Genomic DNA, 13,045 nt, shown 5'->3' with positions numbered 1-13,045 from the left:
CCGCCAGCTGAGGGCTCCTCTCCGTGCCCTAGCTCCACTTGCCAGCTCCGCTTTGCCCTCTGCCCGGACCCCAATGCACCTCTGGTTCTGCGCAGTCTCTGCATCCCACCCCCTATGGGGCCCTGCCTGTTTCCCCAGAGACACCTAAGACTGGTGCAGAAACCTGGCTAGTCTTGGCCAGTTGCTGGGGGGACAGTCTGAGGGACTTGGCTGGGTACCTCCAGGCAAGTGAGTCCTGGGGGAGCCCAGCTGGGGCAGGCTATGGCATGGCTCATCGCGCCACTCCCAAGAGGCCAGAGCGATTCCCTGCCCCGGCTCAGCCTGGCAGACATAGTTGCATGCCAGCAGGGTTGGTGAGTGCGACCAGGAGGCAAGGTGTGGGGAAGTGTGCCTCTGGGGAGAAGTATGTGGGGGGAGGGGGTGCTGGGCTGTGATGGGACGGGGAAGATCTGTGTGTGTTGGGGCACTAAGGAGTGGGGGTTCAGTGTGGAGTGCTGGGCAGCTGTGGGCAGGGAGGCGCCTGGGCAGGGGTGGTGTTGTGCAGGGCACTGTGCCTTTGTGAGGGGACCAGGGCAGGGGTGATGGGCATAGAAGGTCCAGGGAGGCTCTGGCTATAGGGAGTTGGGGGTGGGTGGAGGGACTGTGTGGCAGCGCATGGGCCCACCCCCAAGAAGGGCATGCTGGCAGCACAGGGCCCAGGACTTGCCAGGCACACAGTTTGTAAATAGTGCCCTCACGCTTGATGGAGCAGGGCTGTCCCTGCCATGTCATGCCCCTGGCTGGCCCCTCACTCCGGGGACCGAACTCCCCACGCCATGCTCCATCGCCCCCATGAGGCCCACAAATACGTTTGTCACCAGGCCCACAAAAGGTTAATTCAGCCCTGGTGCCAAACACATACTCCAGGTGCCCTTACTATAGCTTAAACACTCTTGAGAGTATCTCTGAGGAGAGTTGAAAGGATTGACTGCTGTGCTTATCATTGGGTCTGTTAAGGTACTTATTGTACTGTTCTTCTGACTGATATTTTGATTGTATTTTGATTTCTGGGGTACCAACACCTCATGTATAGGCACTCCCAATATTCTTAAAGTGAGATAAAGTAGATCACCAAAAGCAAACTGGTAATACCTAAACTGTTCAAAAAAGAAAAAAAGAAGGAAAATGACCCCCTATCTTTCCCCTAAAATCTCATATAAAAATAATCCTCCGGTATATCGTGAAAGTCACCAAATTTGGGCTATTTCAGATTAAATGGGAGAGAGGAGAGCAAGTTCCACAGCTGAGTTGCCCTCTTCCCACAGCTTCCTTTTATAATGTAAGGGATCTGCTGGTCTTAAGTGTGATAATACAGGATAGGAAAAGAGAGGGTTTCTCAATTAGGCAGGTCTTAGGCCATTTAGGGACTTTGAGGTAAATACAAAACCTTAACAGTTGCCCAGGAACCTACAGTTGAAGATCATAGAGTACAGGCTAGGCAAGTTCCCACTTAAAATACTCTGCACCACTTTCAGACTCCCTTGGGACTGTCACCTGATGCACTGAGACTACCTCTGAGCCCATTTTTTCTGCCACTTTGGGTCTCCAGAACCCTGTCTTGTTGAGCCAGATATGCTAACCTGCTGCAACACAGACCCAGGGTCTGACCCACGCCCTGAAAGCTGCAGACTTAACTGAAAATGGCTTAGCAAATGCTCCTGTCTCTAGCACCAAGACACCCAGCTCCTAATGGGATACGAACCCCAAATTGATCCGTTTTACTCAGTATAAAGCTTATACAGGGTAAACTCATAAATTGTCCGCCCTCTATAACACTGATAGAGGGCTATGTACAGCTGTTTGCTCCCCCAGGTATTAATTAACTATTCTGGGTTAATTAATAAGAAAAAGTGATTTTATTAAGTATAAAAAGTAGGATTTAAGTGGTTCCAAGTAATAACAGACAGAACAAAGTAAGTTACCAAGCAAAATAAAACAAAATACTCAAGTCTAAGCCTAATACAGTAGGAAACTGAATACAGGTAAATCTCAACCCCAGAGATGTTCCAATAATCTTCTTTCACAGACTAGACTCCTTCCTAGTTTAGGCCCAGTCCTTTTCAGACCAACATTGTGGTTTATGGCCTGGGTCCAGCAATCACTCATGCCCCCGTAGTTACTGTCCTTTGTTCTAGTTTCTTTCAGGCATCTCTTTGGGGTGGAGAGGCTATCTTTTGAGGCAGCTGAAGACAAAATGGAGGGACTTCCGGCGCCTTTTCTATTCTCTCTCTTGTGGGTAGAAACCCCTTTGCTCTTCTGTGCAAAGTCACAGCAACAAGATGGAGTTTGTAGCCACCTGGGCAAGTCACATGTTCATGAATGATTCAGCTTTTTGCAAGCTGATCCCATTGTTAACATGTTCATTTGAATGTTCCCAGGAAAACTCAGGTATGGATTGGCATCTCCCAAAGACTATTGTCAGTTAAGTGTTTCTTGATTGGGCACTTACTCAGAATAGCCTTCTCTCAAGAAGCTGACCAAATGCTTCACTGATCCTATTTAGAGTCAAACTCATTGAGATACAGTTACATAGACAATATTCATAACTTCAAATACAAAAATGATACACACATACAGACAGCATAATCACAACTAGCAAATTACAACCTTTTATAGACACCTTACTTGACTTCCTTTGTACAAGATTTGGTGCAACTATAGGACCCTGGTTGCAACAATAATCTATACGGTCACAGTTCATGTCAATAACATCACAGTCCCCCAGCTTGAACTCTTGCTAACCATGTAACCATTTTATGCCCAAAGGGACCTACACAAAAGTTCCCTTGTGGCAGAAGCAGGAGAGCCTCCTACGAGGCACGTTAGTACCTGTTAGTAAATATTCACCCCTTTAGTCCTTTTCTTTTTATCTATTTGATTCATTTATATATTAACTATTTTTTTAGAATCTTTATGATGTTAACAAAAAGTATGCTGAACTCTAAGGCTCAGAATACTCAGGGGTGGCGAGTTGTATGGGCCTGTGGTGCTCATGCTCCACAAATATAAGAGCATGGGGGCCAGGCTCCACCAAAGTTCGGGGCTGGGTCTCTCCTCCAGCCCCTCTTCCCACCTCCGGACTATTTAAAAGAGCACAGGGCCCCTGCTGCCACCACTGGTAGTGCAATGGGCTAAGGAGGTGACTTCTTGCCTGCTTGCTCCACTTCCAGAAGCAGCCGGCATGTACCTGCGGCCCCTGGTGGGGGGTGTCTCCATGTGCTGCCTCCAACCTGAGCACTGACTTTGCCAACTGTGGCCAAAGGGAGCTGCGGGGGCATGCTGCTGCCCAGAGACCCCTCCAGCCCCTACCTAGGACCTGCTGCCAGAGGCATAGGTGCCAACTCTGTGGGTGCTCCAGGGCTGGAGTGCTCCTGGGGTAAAATTGGTGGGTGTTCTGCACACACCAGCAGCGAAGTTACCTGCCTCGCCCCACCCCCATCCCAGTTCACTTCCGCTTTCACCTCCTCCCCTGAGCACGCCATGCCCAGTTCTCCTCCCAGCACTTGCTGCCATGAAACAGCTGTTTTGCAGCATAACAAGCTCAGGGAGGGAGGAGTGGGAAGGTGGCGTGCTCAGGGGAGGAGGTGGGGAAGATGCGGGGCCTGGGCAGGGATTTCGGGAAGGAATCCAATAGGGGCAGGAAGGGGGCAGAGTTGGGGCTGGGACTTTGGGAAGAGTTTGGAATGGGAGCGGGACAGGGGTGGAGTTGGGGTGGGGCTGGGAGCAGGGAGGCTCGAGCATCCACTGGCGCCAGGAGAAGTTGGCCAGAGGGAGGTGCGGGTCACTTTTGGGAGCCACCCAAGGTACGTGCTGAACCCCCTCCCTCTCCCGCACCTCAACCCCATGCTCAAGCCCAGAGCCCGCACTCAAACTCCCTTCCAGAGCCTTAGGCAGGTGTTGGGGGAGTGGAACTTGAACCTGTTCTAGGCACTAAGTAACCCTATTCAGGAATTCTATGCATTAAGCTGTATCTAATAATCCTTGCCACCTCCATGTCTATAGAATTCCAGATATTCATGGAAACCATCTCAGTAACACACATACACACACATATATAAACACAGAAGATTGATGAGGGATGATTCTTACTGTAGAGTTTCCTACTGGAGAATCAACAGGGAAGTATAATTATGGGGGAAGAAGGACCCATTGAAAGATATTATCTTAAAGAATATTGTCCTCTCAGCTCTAAACATTCATGCCTTCACACACCAATCAGGTAAACTCAGAATGCATGTACGTTAAAATAAATGATATCAGAAAATATGGTTCTGGGAGAGTATTCTTGGGAAAGAGGGGTCTATTTATCTAAAAACCTTATTTAATGATAGAGGTTTTGGAACTTAGTTGGGGAATGAAACTATTCATTCCACCAGTTACAGTGAAGAAGAGACACAGAGTCAGCTCTTTACCTTACATCAAGGGTGATAATGTATGTATTCTGTAGTGCCTGATATTCGACAATCTCAAATCATCACTGTTAGTTAAGTGCATGTGTGTTCTCTCCGTATGCTGTCCCTGCCCTGTGCAGATAGTTGGTTTGGGCCCACAGGCATGGCTCAGTGACAAAAGCACTAAGCCAGGTTAATTGACCTCAAGACACAGTCCTAGTAGTCCATAGGAGCTACAGATATGCTAATACCTGAGTGCCCTGTGACAAGGAACTGCTCAGTCAGCAGTGGGAATTTCTGCTGTCCCCAAGGCTGCACAAAGAGTTACGGTGAGAAAACCCATTATTTACAGACTGAGACAAACAACTCTCATACCATCTTACATATTTAATGACATCTGCTTTTTACTTTCCGTTATGTCATGCTCCAGGTGTAGCAGGCACAACATCTCTATTCATTACTTCTAGCAGACCCTCTAATCTCATGTTAGGCCGGGATGTCCTTGGGCTAATCTTTTGGAGTGTGTTCTATACCCAGTATCTGTTGCTTCTTAGGAGTGCCTGTGTTTTAGCCACAGTAGCAATATTTTTGCCAAGGTCATATAGTGAACTTGTCAACATTTAATACATGCCCTAACTTTGGTTCACAGCCTCTGGTTCAGGCCTCAGATATTGCACCAGGCCCAGTGCTCCAGACTCTTTCTTTCTTCTACAGTTATTAACTCAGACACACAACAGGCAAAACCCCACACTTCTGCAGTTGTTCAGTCCCACTTTGGAGAACAGTTCATTCAGGATTAAAATAGTTAAAGGTAAAACCCACAGGATGAGCAAAATAATTAGAAATAGATTTTCACTGTAAACATGGCCAGGGAAATTTTCAAACCAGCTCTGGTGGTATAACACCAACAATTATGGCCATTGTGTATAAATGTCTGATACTGCTAATTTTGCTAGTATTGCTCTACAAAACTTAAATTTGAAGAAAACAAAAACAAAACAAAACAAAAAAAAACCTGGAACAATCCAAACCATTCTCTCAGATTGAGTCTCCCTGATAGTGGCATGTGACAAGACGGAAAGATGTATTTTACTTTCTGGAAAGTCAGAAGTTAAGCTGTTCGCCAATACTTCAGTCTGCTGTTCAGCCAGTCTTATGGGAGTTAATTATTTACAGCTGTGTTTTTCTCTTTGTATGTTACTACAGCAAAGACAAATACCAGCAAATTGTTTTGGCTCAGTAGGTGCGGTGAAGTGAGAGTGAAATCTACTGAAAAGCAACAGGTTTTTTTAATATTTATATCTGTATGAATTTACACTTTCACCTCTGATATGTAATTTCAACCCAATTCATTCAGCGATATTTACTTTTCGGCTAGACCTTAACAATATGCTTAGTATAAATGTTTTATAGCACTGCAGTATCTGAGGCAGAAAGACTTAGGACAGGTCTACATTTAAAAAGCTGCAGTGACACAGCTACACTGGTGCAGCTGCACTGCTGTAGTGCTTCAGTGAAGATGCTACTATGCAAATAGGAGAGCTTCTCTTGTCAGCACAGTTATTCTACCTCTGTGAGAGGCGGCAGCTATGTTGGTGGGAGAAGCTCTCCTCTTGACAGAATATTGTTTACACTGGGGGTGAGGTTGATAGAACTGTGTCACTCAAGGGTGTGGATTTTTCACATGAATGATGTAGTAATACCAATGTAAGTTTGTAGTGTAGACCGGGCCTTAAGCATAGCTTCTTGTGCCTTTCTCTAATCGTTGCTCATGTGCAAGTTAGGCTATGTCTACACTACTGCTTATGACGGCATAACTTATGTCGCTCACGGATGCGAATAAACCACCCCTCTGAATGACATAAGTTACACCGACATAAGTGTCGACATGGACAGTGTTATGTCAGTGGGAGAACTTCTCCTGCTGACATAGCTACCACCTCTCACCAGGGCTCGAGTAGTGAAGCCAATGGGAGAACTCTTTCCTGTCGGCTTAGAGCAGTTAGAGTAGAGAGTTTACAGTGGCCGTGCCACTGTAAGCTCTCTGGTGTAGCCGTAGCCTTAGTGACTACTATGTTTTAAGTAAGGCTGTTGATTAATTGTAGTTAACTCACGCGATTAACTCAAAAAATTAATCGTGATTAATCGCATTGTTAAACAATAGAATACCAACTGAAATGTATTAAATACTTTCAGATGTTTTTTCTACATTTTCAAACATATTGATTTCTATTACAACACAGAATACAAAATGTACAGTGCTCACTTAATATTATTTTTATTACAAATATTTGCACGGTAAAAATTATGAACGAACGATATAGTAATTTTCAATTCACCTCATGCAAGTACTATAGTGCACTCTTTATCATGGAAGTGTAACTTACAAATTGTCAAAGTCAGACTCAGGACTCACAGTTTGTCAGACCACTCTGTTTATTAGCACAGCGCTCTGCTAATGACACCCACATAATGTGAGCACCATGCAAGACCCACACTACCTCAATTTATACAGATAAAAAGGGAGCAAACTTGACAAGATAACAAAGGGAACAGAACTGACAAGTTCACCGGAGGCTAGACATACATAGTTAATTTCCTTGCTAACTTTTACCAATCTCCGGCTAATGTTTCACCATTAGCTTAAGTGGACTCATTGTTTATGTCTTAATGTTTCTTTTCCTGACATCTGTATTTTAACATTTCAGCTCTTTAGCTTAAAGGTACATACAGCATTTTTTTAATTCTTTCTATTTTTACAATATAATTCATTCTACTTTCACAAAATGTATATATATATTTTAGCGCCTTAAAGTCCACTCAGTGCTTCTTCTTGTTCAGCCAATCGCTAAGACAAACAGGTTTGTTTACATTTACGGGAGATAGTGCTGCCTGCTTCTTACTTACAGTGTCACCTGAAAGTGAGAATAGGCATTTGCATGGCATTTTTATAGCTGGCATTGCAAAGTATTTACTTGACAGACATGTTAAACATTCATATGCTTCTTCATGCTTCGGCTACCACTCCAGAAGACATGCTTCCATGCTGATTATGCTCATTAAAAAAATGTGTTAATAAAATTTGTGACTGAACTCCTTGGGTGAGACTTGTATGCCTCCTGTTCTGTTTTACCTGCATTCTGCCATATATTTCATGTTATAGCAGTCTCAGATGATGACCCAACACATGTTCGTTTTAAGAACACTTTCACAGCAGATTTGACAAAATGCAAAGAAGGTACCAATGTGAGATTTCTAAAATTAGCTACAGCACTCGACCCAAGCATTAAGAATCTGAAGTGCCATCCAAACTCTGAGAGGGACGAGGTGTGGAGCGTGCTTTCCGAAGTCTTAAAAGAGCAACACTCCAATGTGGAAACTATGTTATGCTATACAAAGCACATAGGATCTTTTATAGGAGAAGGCAAATACACAACATTTATTGAAAATACAACAGTTAGCATATGGTTTTTAGTTACACACACACACACACACACACGCACACACACAGTTCTGCCAGTTGATGTTTATAGTTGTAGTTCGAGTCAATCTAATGGCCAGTTACATTGAGCGAACATGCACACACACACACACACACAGACAGTCCTGCCAGTTGATGTTTATAGTTGTAGTTCGAGTCAATCTAATGGCCAGTTACACTGAGCACGAGTGTGGAGCTGGGCTCTTGTCCACAGGTTTTGCGGGATTGAACCCAGAGTTCCATGGCAAAACACTCCAGCTTTATAGTTGTAAATTCCCATTCGAGTCCCTCAACATTCCTCTAATCTCCTTAACATAGATACAATACAAGATCCTGTCACTTACTTATTAAAATCTTAAAACAAAGAAATGTATATTTAACTAGAGTGCCTAATTTGTAATACATATGGGAAACCACAGTAGACATTATAACTTATCCTAAAACAAAAGGGTGACCATAATCAGTCATAAGGATTGTTCTGGTCTGTCATTCCTTTCTGCTACACAAAAAAGGTGGCTGACAGGGTAAAATCAAATCATACATTAAATCTCATAGTACAATATAAAATCCTGCTCTTACACATCCCCCTTTTGACACTAAGATTATTAATTGCCAGTGTCACTTCTTATTTAATCCGCATAATAGAAAATACTGGGAGGTGATTTGGGCCTGTGGCTCTAGCTTTGCATACATTTGTTTTATCCAACAGAACATTTCAAACATCCCAGTTACACACTTACAATTTAAAAAGAAAACAATTAGGAATTGTAGCATTAGTACTTCAGTAGTTGTGGGAGACCATCCAAAAAATATGTTATACCCATGGTAAGCTTTCTGCAGTGGCAATTCTTAACATGTTCCCGTTTGCATGTATAATATGAATAGTTCGGTTTCCTACATTGCCTTTTTGTTTCTTCTAAGAACTATGTTACCTTTTTATCTTTTAACAGATGATTGGTAACTTTCTGCCATTCAGTGCCAAGACTGAGAGAGAACTCAGCTAAATCAGTGCTCATAGTAAGCGGAGACTTTTTTGGTTGTGGTAAATAGTAAATGTGATTATTGGTAAACACAGTACTTACATTACATTTACAGTTGTCTACTGGTGGGTTGCTAACACTTTTATCCTTCCAAAACACTTCTTCCCAAGAATTAATGCATACGCATATAGCCCAATATACAGTACTTTGGTCTCATTATCCAATACATCCCACATTCAGGATCCTAATGAAATGTCTTTACTACAGGGCTTTTGGAGCAACTGGTTAGGATAAGCGCACTCACTTTTGAGGAGTCCACTCGGTACACCCTCTGGTGTCCAATAGCTTCCCTCCCTCCTCAGCCCACTGGCTCGAGGTCCAGAGTAGCCAGAAGGATCCAATGTGCAATTTGGGGAGTGGGCTAACTTTCCATATCTTTGCTTCCATAGCCTGTTGGTGTGCGATTTTAACAACAATTATCAAACAAAGATCTTTTTTGTTGTTTTAGCAAGTGTATTAAAACCTTAGTGTTTCCCTATATGACCCAAAATATTTTGTATTCCAAGGTGGACAAAGCAAGTATCTGTGTATCAGTACATTCCATAGCTATAGTAGTATGTTTTTTTCACTTTCATTTGTTTCTGTACTAGGTTGTCCTGTAGCTGGTATCAGCTTTTTCTGATTTTTTGAAAGACAAAAATAACATTTTTCTACCCCTTTTGCGGTGGCATTGATTATTGCTTAAAATATTCCTTCCTTGCACAAATACCTTTGCTGATTGCAGGCAAAACAGAGGAATTACCCCCATATTTTCCTGTGTTTTTGTTCTATAGGCAGGCCAGGTTTCAATGGCTTCTATCCTTTAAGGGTTATGCGGAAATTATCCTGCTGCTCAGTCCTTAAATTCATGAGGTGGTGTATCTCAATTTTTCTTCTTATATAGCAGACCAAGTTTATAATGTTTTTCCTGCTGTGTTAAGATTTAAGTTTATTTACAGGTAGTAGCTGAGAAGCATCATTACCATAAAGGATTTTTCCAAAAAGCATACATATTATACATTGTTACAGGGGTACTTATTAACATTAATGGTATCTTGTTATACTATGCCTTTTATTTAGACATCTTGTTTGCAAACCAGGTATGTCCTTTATCTGCAGCTTCTTTGTGCTGGCAGTTCTCTCCTTCATCAATCAGTTAGGTAATTTGCATCAACACAGATTTGGTTTTTGGATTCAAAGCCATCAGCAGACACAATTAACTTTTACCAGAGTTTTGATTACTTTTAACTCTTGCTTCCAAAACACACAGAAATTTTGAAAAAGAACACACAATCTATTGTGGCTCCTTTGGAGTTCTAATAGGATTTTAATTAAGTAGCATGTTTTGTTTGTATTTCTTTCACTCCTTCAATATACACTGTACATGTCCTGGGGAAAATGCACATTCCTTCTATATATATCAATTTTTACATAAGGTGTAACCATTTCTTTTGTTGTACTCTTATCAAAGTGACAATCTGATTACATAGAGCCATCTTAAGGCTCAGTGTTTCTAACATTGCTTCTTTTTGTTTTGTGCACCTCACCCCTGCTGTTGCTTCAGAGGGGCACTGTTTTTTGTTTTATTTTAATTTTACTACAGCTCTCATCTGCTATTTTGTTACAAAAAACAACCAACCAAACAAACAAACAAAAAGAATCCAGAAGCTCTTCCTATTCTCCTGATTTTGACTGCCCTGCAGCAGCCATGACTTTGGTCTTTATTTAAAAACATTTTAAATTTTGTAATGAATCAAGTTACCTCTTAAGAGTTAAATGCCAAATCCCAAAGCCAAACAATACTAATTACCTGTGTCTGGCAAAAAGGTCTGTCAGTTTTGCAACTTTGAATTAAAGAGTCAAATGGATTTTTAGGGCATTATTAAAAACCAAACCAAACCAATTTATCTTAAACCTACAAAACAGGAGTTTTACAAACCAGACTTGTTGGTTTAGGTTCTTAGAACCTCACATATTTCCACAGACAGATAATACATACACATTTTCTTTTCCTTAACATCCCTTCTACGTTGCTTTGTTTTTACATAGCTGTACATAGATTACATTCCCTTTATACATTTGGGTCAGTTAAGTTCCAACAGAACCCCCCCTTATGTCCTTTTTGCAAAATTGATTAAACTGTCCATAGTCAAATGATTTCAATCAGATAATCTCTTTGTTTGGATTATTTACAGACTTTCCTTTGGAAAAAGGGCCCATTTTTCCTTCAGAATGGCTGCAAAGAAACTAACATGATCCTTTTAAACATTTTCACAAAGTTTAACTGCTTAATTCTTTCCAGCCTCTGTAGAGTTAACTTTTCACTGTCTTTCCTTAAATCACTTGTTTATCTCCCCAAATGACACCTTTATCAACTCAGATTTCACCATTGTAAGTATTGTCCCAGGGATTCATGCCTGCATTTACTGCTTTTCTTACTACTTCAACTATGCCCTTAGGGCTTCCAACCTGTTCTCCAGTTTCTCCATTTGTTACTTGCCTGCTTGTCTGGGCCCGATCCTGCTTTTTCCAATGAACCGTTCCTTTCCCTGGGCACAATTTTTATTCCACTACCAATTTAGCAGGGAGGCTGGGCTCCTCAATTAGCCCCCACCATTCCTGGTCCCTTTCCTTAAACATTTCTTTCAAAATTGTGAAATTACCACAATAATATTTACAAAAAATACTACACTGCTCAAACTTCTATATCCTTCAGAGTTTGGTTTAACAGAACAAGATTTGTATCTTATGTTTGAGCCAGTGTCAGGGCTTATGATTTTAACCCATTCTGGGCCAGAGGGAGAGATGCTAAGCTTCCCTCTGTATTGCTCAGCCTTCTACCACTGAGGGTTCATACACCAAATATAAAAACCCCTCCCAGGGGCAGAGCGAGAAATCCTAATTCTCCTCTTATGCTCAGTCATGCTATGCCAAGGGCGTATGCACCTATAGTTTTTATAGTTTTCCCCGACAGATGGGTCGGAGAGAGGACTCTAATCCTCCCCCTATTGTCTGGCACTTCTACGACCAGGGGTATACCCACCTTCAATTACTTCCCCCCCAGCAGTCTGGGGTGGAGAGAGAGATGCTGAACCTCTCTCCTGTCTCTCAGCCCTGCTACGACTGAGGCTGTGTATATCTTTAATCATAACAAATTCTCAATTCATAAAATACCAACAGTGAATATAGTATTAACCATACCTGCTTCCCTTTTTACTGCCCGGTATCTCTATGACCAGGGGTGTGCACACCTGAATGATCAATCACTTAGCAGTATTGTCAATAATTACAGCACACATGCTCTTCCCCCTATCGCAATTCTCCACCAAAAATGTTATGCTATACAAAGCACACGGGATCTTTTATAGGAGAAGGCAAATACACAGCATGTATTGAAAATACAACAGTTAGCATATGCTTTTTAGTTACACACACACACAGTTCTGCCAGCTGATGTTTATAGTTACCACTCTGTTCTAGCTTGAGTCAATCTAATGGCCAGTTAGATTGAGCACAAGTGTGCAGCTGGGCTCTGGTTGGTCGCAATGCGATGCTCCGAGGCTTTGCAGGACTGAACCCAGAATTCCATGGAAACGCCCCCCAGATTTATAGTTGTAAATTCCCATTTCAGTCCATGCCTTTTGCAATGTCATCCTGTAATCATTAGTCCTTAAGTGGTGTTATCGTTTGATAGTTATTGACAGGCTTCCCATCGTTAACTTCTATTTGTTGTCTCGCCTTTGGGGGTGCCTGCCTCACCTCTGAGGTCATCAATGCCGCTAACATGTTTAGCATTGGATACAATGGATATTTTCTGATTGTCTCCTGGTCTTTCCAACTCTCTCGCTTTTTCTTGACCATCTGGACATTTGTGATAACTTTCAGACCTTATCTTTTCTTGATGTATGCATTCCTCATTAACACAAACAATCTCTTTCAGAAACCTTCAAAGGTATACAGACAGCAGTATTGTATATTCAGCAGAATACATTGTAAATCAAGCCTTGCTAAATCTTATAACTAAAATAATTCACACTGGGGCTTAAGGCCCTCAACATCCCTCTAATCTCCTTAACACAGATACAATACAAGATCCTGTCACTTACTTATTAAAA

This window comes from Chelonoidis abingdonii, chromosome 9 (genome assembly GCF_003597395.2).
Source record: "Chelonoidis abingdonii isolate Lonesome George chromosome 9, CheloAbing_2.0, whole genome shotgun sequence".
NCBI classification, from domain to species: Eukaryota; Metazoa; Chordata; order Testudines; family Testudinidae; genus Chelonoidis; species Chelonoidis abingdonii.
Note: the sequence above shows the minus strand (reverse complement) of the source record.